Below are 9,032 nucleotides of genomic sequence, written 5' to 3' on the forward strand. Positions count from 1 at the left end.
CCAGCAGACAAGCATCAGCAGGGAAGGTGGTGTCTTTAATTTTTCATAAAAGATTTCTTAGCGATCTCTTAAAGAGAAGCGACTTTCTTAAAGAGAAGTGGAGTGGAGGTTTTTTTGGATGCAGATCTTGGTAAACCACATACTCCTTCAGCAACAAGTGACAGAAAGGGGGAGCAGGATCAAACACTCAATTTGAAAGAGCCCTTGATTAATGTTTCTTGGAGTGGAGATGAACATAATATCTGTCTTCCTGTTAGAGCTATCAGTTTTAATTTTTATCAGGCTTTTTGATTCCAGCACACCTCTCACATTCCAAAACACTAAAGCAAAGCATGAGTTTAGAACTGGGTTTGCTGTCATCTTTTTAAGAACACTCCAAGCACTGCCAGGAAGGTTAGCTATTATGCCTTGAGAATACAGCAAACATTCAAACCTTTTCAACAGTACCTTTGTGTTGCCCAATCTCCAGGAGCTATATAGTCTTGTCACATGTTGGCTTACAATAGAGCCACACGTATGTTGTTACCTTGGATTCCATCTGCACAAATAAGCTACGAGTTATTATGATGTCCCTTTCTGTTATTCTCTTCCTCAAGGACATCTGTTCAGAATGTGCTATTCCTCCTACTCCCGAAAGCAGAGGCATTGTGTTGAAGGGCTAGGCCTATGAATTAAACTCTAAGCACACAAATACCAAAGGATTAGCCTTCAGATGAATGGATGGTGCAGGAATCAGATGGGAAATAATAACAGAAAAATATGGCTTGCTTTGAATCACAAAGACCTGGATCTTCCTGCTGCCACAGAGCTTGAATTAGCATGTCTTTATTCCAGGGTATACAATCTAAATCAAAATTAAATTTTACCCAAAGGCACATTGACCTAAATAGGCACCCACAAAAATAGACCTCCACAAACTTCATGCAGTGGCTCAGTTATATAGATTTTCTCAAGTCACCGAGATTCAAAACTGATTTCCCTCAAATGTCACCTAAACATTTCATTTCCCACCCCATCTTCCACACACACACAATCATATTCAGTTTTTGAATTTTATATTTGAATGCCAAATTTTATACCTCCACACCTCAAATAAAAGCTGGCAACCTACTAATGGATCATTTGATTGGGCAGAAATTAGTCTTAAGAACGAAAATGCCCCATCCTTCCATCAAATCTACAATCACAGGTAAATTGTGACAATGATGGTCTTAGAATTTGCTAGAACAAACTTTGCAACATACTTATCCCCAGTATTCTTGGATGTTTTTCAATAATTTGCACTGACAACCCTTCAGAACGCATTAGGAATAGCTTAGGAATAGAAATCTACAGAAAACCTACACACCCTGATCAATACCCACGGTTTGATTCTCATCACACATTGACACAGAAACTAGGGGTCATCAACTCTCCTCAGACTGAAGAAGCTGCTTGGATGAGTAGTGAAACCTTTCGACCTAATAAGAAAGAAGTCCAGTGGCCGGGACTCAACTTCCAGATAACCTCACCTGGATGACTGAGAATCTTCACAGATATATTACCTCATGAGATACCTAGCTGAGCAAGGTTCTGAAGCTCAGTCATCCTAGTGGACACCTGGCATTTTCTATGACAGGTTGGGACAGCATCAGAGAAGGTCATCACTGGACACACTCTGGGTGTGTGATACCTGTTGATTCCCACTGCTCACTGGTCTTGCCTCTCCTTGCTGCCAGCAGCTGTTCCCCTGCTCTTTTGGAATGAGCTAGCAATGACTGAAAAAAATGACAAGAACAAACATATTTCATTCCTTTCCTTCTTTCCTTTGGGGCAGATTGGACCCAGAGGAAGTGAGTAAATGTTAGGAAGATCCACGGTTCAAGCCCTCCCCCACCTAGGCAACCTGAAGCCAAGATTCTTTGGTTTCACATTTACACTGTAAAAGTTCATTGCTGGAGTAGGGAGGTTTACAGTTCAAAGTTCAATGCCATAAAGGTCTACTCCACCAAGACTGGTAAGGCAAGGAGAACGTAAAAGCAGAGACAGAGTACAGTGCCTACATTCAAGCAAACAGAATCCCTTAGGAGAATCAGGAAACCAAAAAGCTCTTCCAAACTGGCCATTTTTCCTCTTTGAAGCACCTGGTTCAACATGGATCTGATCAGCATTGTTCTACCAGTTCACACAGTTTTCCTCTTGTCTCTTTATCACAACGACCTTCCATGGCTTTGCATAGAATTTTGGTGCCTCTTCAAAGCAAAACATGTTCTTAGTGGCTGAAATCCTATTGCTTAGCGTAAGAAAATTCACAACACTCAGTCCATTCATAACAGGCAAATAGAAAGACCTCACCACAATTCTCAGGAGGCACACATGCACCTGCCAAGCCAGCATATGTGCACGAACACCCTACAAGAAGTATGGCAAGGGATCTTTGTTTGACAATTAGGAACAGACTGAAATTTGCCGAATATCCTTCCTTCCTTCCTTCCTCCCTTCCTTCCTGTCAGAAGGTTTCAGTTGGTGCTCAAACAAACATATAAGGCCCCAAAGGGAAACCCCAAAGAAGTTGAGTTCTTATTCTTTTTTTTTTTTTAAGATTTCCTAAAGAAAAGAGCTTTTCTTAAAGGAATGGAAATGACTTTTTAAAGGGAAGTTCCCCTGAGAAACCTAGTAAACTCTAGCCACCTTTAAATCTGAGTGAGAAATGCTCTGTGTGAAAAACAGATCCAAGGGAAAAACACCCAATGTAAAAGTCACATAACAGTCCAAGGTCTAACCTATCCCGTTGAGTACAGCAAGCTGGCAGGACTCTTCCAAGTGGCCATGTCAAAAACAGTTCTAGTTCAATCACCAGCAGACCAATTGTAGGAAGGAAAAGAGGGGGAAAAAAAACCTAGCAAGGTCAGTAGCTTAGGAGAAGCATCATAGTACCAAGATGGAGTGACGTATTTCTGAGCTGCTGGAGTCCCACCCATAGCCCAACTGTTGGCATTTTGGCACTTGGCTCTCATGGGAGGAGGTGGAGCTTTGTCTTAGGGAGACCCTCTCCTCCTGAGGAAACATCTACTAATTCCTTCCTTACAGCCAAGCTCTTCTCCCGAGGGTTTCAGGCGAAGCCCATGCCTTCAGTCTTGTCTCATTCACGTGGGCTGGGAGGAGATCCAGTCTCTTCCTCCAACTCTTCAGACTTCCAGTCTCTGGTTAGGCAGCCAGATACCTAACTTACCAAGCTATTCAGCCAGCTAATAGATTAAACACTTGCCCTCCGGGGAGGCCTTTCTTTTGGTCCCACCACCTTCACATGTGTGTTTCATGGGGACATAAAAGAGGATTTTCTCTGTTGCTGCTCCCAAACTTTGGAACTCCCTTCCACAGGAGGCTAGGCTGGCCCCCGCTCTTCTGACATTCTGCAAGCAAGTGAAGACCTTTCTCTTCAGACAAGCTTTCCCTCAATGACTGGCTGCCTGAGCATGATCTTTTTAGATGGACTGCTATACCTCACTGCCGTGACTGGGTTTTTAGTGTTGCTTGTGTTTCCCATTTCTAAGGGCGGTATTTTGTTTTTTCTTTTCAAATATTTCTATTCTTAGTGTTTTTAGCTTTAAACATGGCCTTTTAATGATGTACACCGCCTCTGTATACTTTGTATAGTTTGTATACTCATTGTTTTGTTCTTAAATATTACCTTTAAATGCTGTAAGCCGGGTCCTCTTCTAAAGAGAAAGGCAGGCTAAAAATATTTTAAATAAATAAATAAATTTTCCATGCTTAAGAGCTGCTGTTCCTTTGGTAAGAGCATGATATTCCAATTGTGTGAACAAACTAAAAGACAGGAAGGAGGAATTTATATATGTAGCATAATGGAGAGTAGACAATCATGCCGGAGTAGAGCGCAAAGCTAATGTGAGCCCTAGACACACTTGTTTTTCGATAAAGAAGCTCCTCCTGATATATAGACTGGGTTTCAGGTCTGCAGTAGTAGCGGTTTGCTATCACTCTAATTTCATGCTTCTGACCTCCAGAATCCTGGAATCTGTCATTTGTGCTGTAATCCAGGGGAGTTTACTAGAGCAATTTAGTAGCAAATTCTAAACCACAAGTTCCAAGATTTTGCATGGGGTAATCAGTTTAAATGGTGTAAAACTCCTTTAATGAGTATTCTGTAGATACACCTATAGTGACAGTAAAATTCAGCTACTAAACTAAAAATATGAATGATTATAGCGAGGACTTCTTGTTAAAGGAAGGGAGTTTTGGGGGCATTCCTTCTCTCCCACCTTCCTTAACCATAAAGAACGTAAAATATGGACTGACTTTTCATAACCAAAATTCTTCTGTGTGGGTTCACTATTATTTATTCTCTGAAACAAGCCAGAATTTCTGATTTTAAATTCCAATTTTAATGTATTCTTCTCAAGTATCCTATTAAACAGAAGTGATTCTCCAAAGCCAGTGCCTCCTGCCCTAGGGCCATATTTATTAATTCCCTATTAAAATGCATCTCTCCCACTCAAAGACATTGCTTTAACGGTCATGCCCACACACTTATAAAATCACTATTAAATATTGATCAAAAACATAATTTTTAGCTGAAGCAAAAGTGTGGGGTTAATTGCTGATCCAAAGAGTGGATACACAGCATGCATGACTGTGTGTGTGTTTAGATATAGTCTATAGGGAGGTTACCGACAGAACGTATTATGATTATTTAGGATGTGTGTAAAATGTGTCCTCCCCATATGAAGGATCTATTAAATATGAAGGACTTATTGAAAATGCAAGAGGAAATTGGTGATGCCAGGAATAAACATATCAACGATTCTGACTATGCCTAAAGTCCAAGAAGAGTCTTCAAGATCTGGCAAGATCATTTTGGAGCATAGAAATCATCAATATACTCCAACCACTCTTTATGGCAAATATCTTCATTTCCCCCACCCCTTTTCCCTGTTCCTCCCTGCTAACGGACCACAATATCCAGTGGTGGGATTCAAATAAATTAACAACAGGTTCTATGTCCTAATGATAAATAAATAAATAAATAAATAAATAAATAAATAAATAAATAAATAAATAAATAAATAAATAAATAAGTAAATAAATAAGTAAATAAATAAATAAGTCAATATGTAAATATGTAAATATGTAAATAAATATGTAAATAAATATGTAAATAAGTAAGTAAATGCCCAGGACAGTGGGATCTGATGAGGATTTCTTCCACAGTGGTCTCCCTACTGCCTATTATCACAACTACTTCTCACATAATTAAGACATCTGGATAAGTGCATCTGTTTGGGCATACTGCTGCTGTTACCCTCATCATGGGCATGTGCCAAAAACACACACACAAACACACACCTCACAGTGGGTGCTTATGACCAAATTTGACAGAGAACTGACACATCTCTCCTTCCCTTTACCTCCTATTTTGCCCTATAGCTCACCAGTAAAAATTGCTTCCCTCCCCTTTCCTGCTCCTGAAATTACTGATAGCCCTGTTTGTTGTTACCTGGAGGCAGCCTTTGCGCACCTGTTGTGGAGTTCTTCTCCCCCCCCCTGCTTCCTTCTGGCTTGGAAGGTATGTTCCCTTTTCAGTCTGTTGCCACTCCACCTCACCCCCACCACCTCAATCGGTCCTTCAGTTACTGACTCCTCTGAGGTCTCCTCCTCCTCCATCTTTCCCCTCCACCCCGCACCCACCGCTTCTCCTCGTCAGTCGCTTTGGGGGTGTTGGTGTTGTTGGCGGCGCTGGTAGTGATGATGGCTTCCCTCAGAGCCCTGGCAGCTGCTTCCTCTTCTCATTTTCCACTTTTCCTTCATGCCACAGTTTCACCAAAAACATAAGACTCCCCCCCTCCACTGTCTTCCCCAAATTTCCACCTTCCATTTTCATCTCCTCTGTCCTCCTCTGCTGCCCCTTTTCTCCTTCAGCCCCACACAAGTCCTCAGGGAAGAGTCCTAAAATACAAGCCTTAGTTTTCAAGGAGAGTGCTGTGTAACCCCATGCAGTGCAGGTTTAATCTCTATTCCCTGCTCTGGGGAAACAAGGAAGGTAGTTGTGTGGGAAGAAAGGAAGGAAGAAGAAGGAGAACCTCACTTGCCTTGAAAGGCCCATTAGGGTCATCTTGAATGGCACATAACACACATGTAAAGCGAAGATGAACTTGAGAATAACTCTCAAATTCTCTGACCCCTTCTGAAAAAAAAAGTTCTTACCACAGAGCAACAGTAATAGTAATAATGAAGCTTTTTCTGTAGCACAAGCAAGAGAGGGCTGCCACCCTGGGATGTGAACTGGTCTCTGAACAATGCCACAATCATTTAATCCCTCCCCATTCCAGGTTCTGTGGAAAAGTCCTACTTCGGGCACATCATGAGAAGGCAGGCATAGATTGAAAAAGATCATAATACTGGGAAAGATAGAAGGCAGCAGGGAAAGAGGAAGGCCAAATGCAAGATAGACCTACTCCCTAAGAAAACCACAAGCTTGAGTTTGCAATAGATGGGCAGGGCTGTTGAGGCCAGGCCATGTTGGAGATTGCTCATTCCTAGGGGCACCCTAAGTAGGGGGGAATTTGACGATACATAACAATAACAGCAACCTCAGGTTTTGTATGTATTTAACTGCCAGTTCCAAAAAGTTGAAAGGTTATTCCCTTAATTGGTTGTTGTGGGTTATTCAGGCTCTTTGGCCGTGTTCTGAAGGTTGTTCTTCCTAACATTTCTTCCAGTCTCTGTGGTGAGACGTTAGGAAGAACAACCTTCAGAACACGGCCAATGAGCCCAAAAAACCCACAACAACCATCAGACCCCAGCCGTGAAAGCTTTGCAAATAAATGCCCTTAATGGGGGGACTACAACTCCCAGAATCCTGCACCAACCACAAAGACAGGGTTACGATCTCCCTCAAAACAGTGGCCAGAGAAACCCATTGGCCAGTTATTTATTTATGAAATGTATGCTTTTTTTGCAGCTTGTGGGTTCTGCTCTTTTCGTCTTGTTTTCAAATGAGTCACTTTTTCTTACAAAATAATTGTAAAAACATGTTGACTCAATACTAGGCTGCCACGCAAGCATCTCCCGCCCACTCCCCAATTCACCAACATTTAATCCCTCCCCATTCCAGGTTCTGTAGAAAAGTTGGAGGCAACAGGAAAAGAGGAAAACCAAATGTGAGATGGATTGACACCATCAAAGAACCCACAAGGTTGAGTTTGCACCAGCTGTGCAGGGCTGTTGAGGACAGCGCAAAGGGGCAACGTTGCAAAAACAGAAGCTTAAAACAGCATGCTGACATGTGGCTCTTCAAAGAGGACTGTCCCAATTAACAAAAATTCAATCATCTTTGCAGACACCCTTGGCCTGATCGGATCGTATGGCAGATACCCTGGACTGCCAAAAAATATGAGTAACTGGGTTCTAGATCCAATTAAGCCTAAATTATCTCCAGAGGCAAAAAAAAAAACACAAAAACCTGAGGCTGTACTACTTTGGGCACATCATGAGAAGGCAGGCATAGATTGAAAAAGACCATAATACTTGGTAATGTGGAAGGCAGCAGGAAAAGAGGAAGGCTAAATGCAAGATGGACCTACTTCCTAATGAAACCACAAGCTTGAGTTTGCAATAGATGGGCAGGGCTGTTGAGGCCAAGCCATGTTGGAGATTGCTCATTCCTAGGGGCACCCTAAGTAGGGGGGAATTTGACGACACATAACAATAACAGCAACAACAGGTTTTTTATGCATCTAACTGCCAGTTCCAGAAAGTTGAAAGGTTATTCCCTTAATTGTTTGTTGTGGGTTTTTTTCGGGCTCTTTGGCCGTGTTCTGAAAATTGTTCTTCCTGAAAAACCCACAACAACCATCAGATCCCAGCTGTGAAAGCCTTTGCAAATAGATGCCCTTAGCCACTTTTAAATTTTTTACAATCATAATAAAATATAATACCTGATAGAGCCTGGTTCCCCATTAGTTTTTCCATAGATCCTAAATACTAGATTTCCGCATACCAATGGAAAAAGTGGCATGTTCCCTCCCTGAAAATCTAAATAACTAATTAATCACCAACAGGCTTCTGACCTTTTTTCTCCAAAGTTCAGGTATTTATTTCTTTCAAAAAATAGAAGTATCAGTTTTTTTAAAACCCTGGCGCCTTGGGTTGTTTGTTTGTTTATTTTTATTTTTAACCCATCTTTCTCCCTGCAGAGTGTCTCCAGTGGTTCACAAACCCTGACACAATGATAAATATTTTTTTTTACATCCCACTATAAGGCAGCATAAAGATGCAATAATACATAAATGCTAAAAGGTTCTAAAGGGAATCCTGTTGAAATAATTTTGAAAATATATTTTACATGATAAAAATTTTAAAAAGCAATCCCATTTCATTTCCCTCCCTCCATTTCTCCACAGCAGTTTACATGTTAAAAAAGCCGACCACAAATGTCTTTGCCTGCCAGAGTCAAGACTGCATGGCAAACAGCTAAGGCAGGGAAATATTTAATAAAAAGCCAGCTTTATGCTCAAACATAGTTTGCCTTTTATGTATTATACTTACTTACTTGAATAATCTCAAAAATGAAAGCTTGAAACTTAAACCTATCTCAACACAGTCCTCTTGAAGATGCTGGTCACAAATCCTTGATTAGTATGCTTTAGTCCCTCCTCCTCCTCCTCCTCCTCCTCCTCCTCCTCGCAGTCCCTCCAGCCCCCAGCCTGAATGTCTGTAGTTTCGATTCCGCTTTGATATGTTGATCTGCTTTCTTCAACCCTGGCCTGATGGTAAATCTTACTAGTGTTAAAAAACTGATAGCTGTCTTCCTGTTTTTGAGTAAGCCTGCCATTTGTCTCCTCAAATTGTCAGAGCAACAGCCTTAGTTGTCTTTAACTTGAAAAAAAACACATAGCCCCCCTCCCTCCCCCGCTCGTCGCTGGTCACCTGGCTCCTCCGGCTTCATTCATCTCAGGCCAGTAACCGGATCTCCGAACTAAAATAAAAAATAACAACCACCTCTATGGAACCGGTGCGAACCGGGTCAATCC

The 9,032-nt window shown here is 41.5% G+C and overlaps 1 long non-coding RNA gene across 1 annotated transcript; it reads left to right on the forward strand.

The window, feature by feature from the left end:
* Positions 1-4,964: 4,964 nt before the first annotated feature.
* LOC144588642 (uncharacterized) lies at positions 4,965-8,647 on the forward strand. The gene is made up of 2 exons (XR_013544279.1): positions 4,965-6,329; positions 7,115-8,647. It is a non-coding gene; the product is annotated as an uncharacterized LOC144588642 (long non-coding RNA).
* The last annotated feature ends 385 nt before the right edge of the window (positions 8,648-9,032 follow it).

The sequence above is a fragment of the Pogona vitticeps genome, chromosome 4, assembly GCF_051106095.1.
Source record: "Pogona vitticeps strain Pit_001003342236 chromosome 4, PviZW2.1, whole genome shotgun sequence".
NCBI lineage: Eukaryota > Metazoa > Chordata > Lepidosauria > Squamata > Agamidae > Pogona > Pogona vitticeps.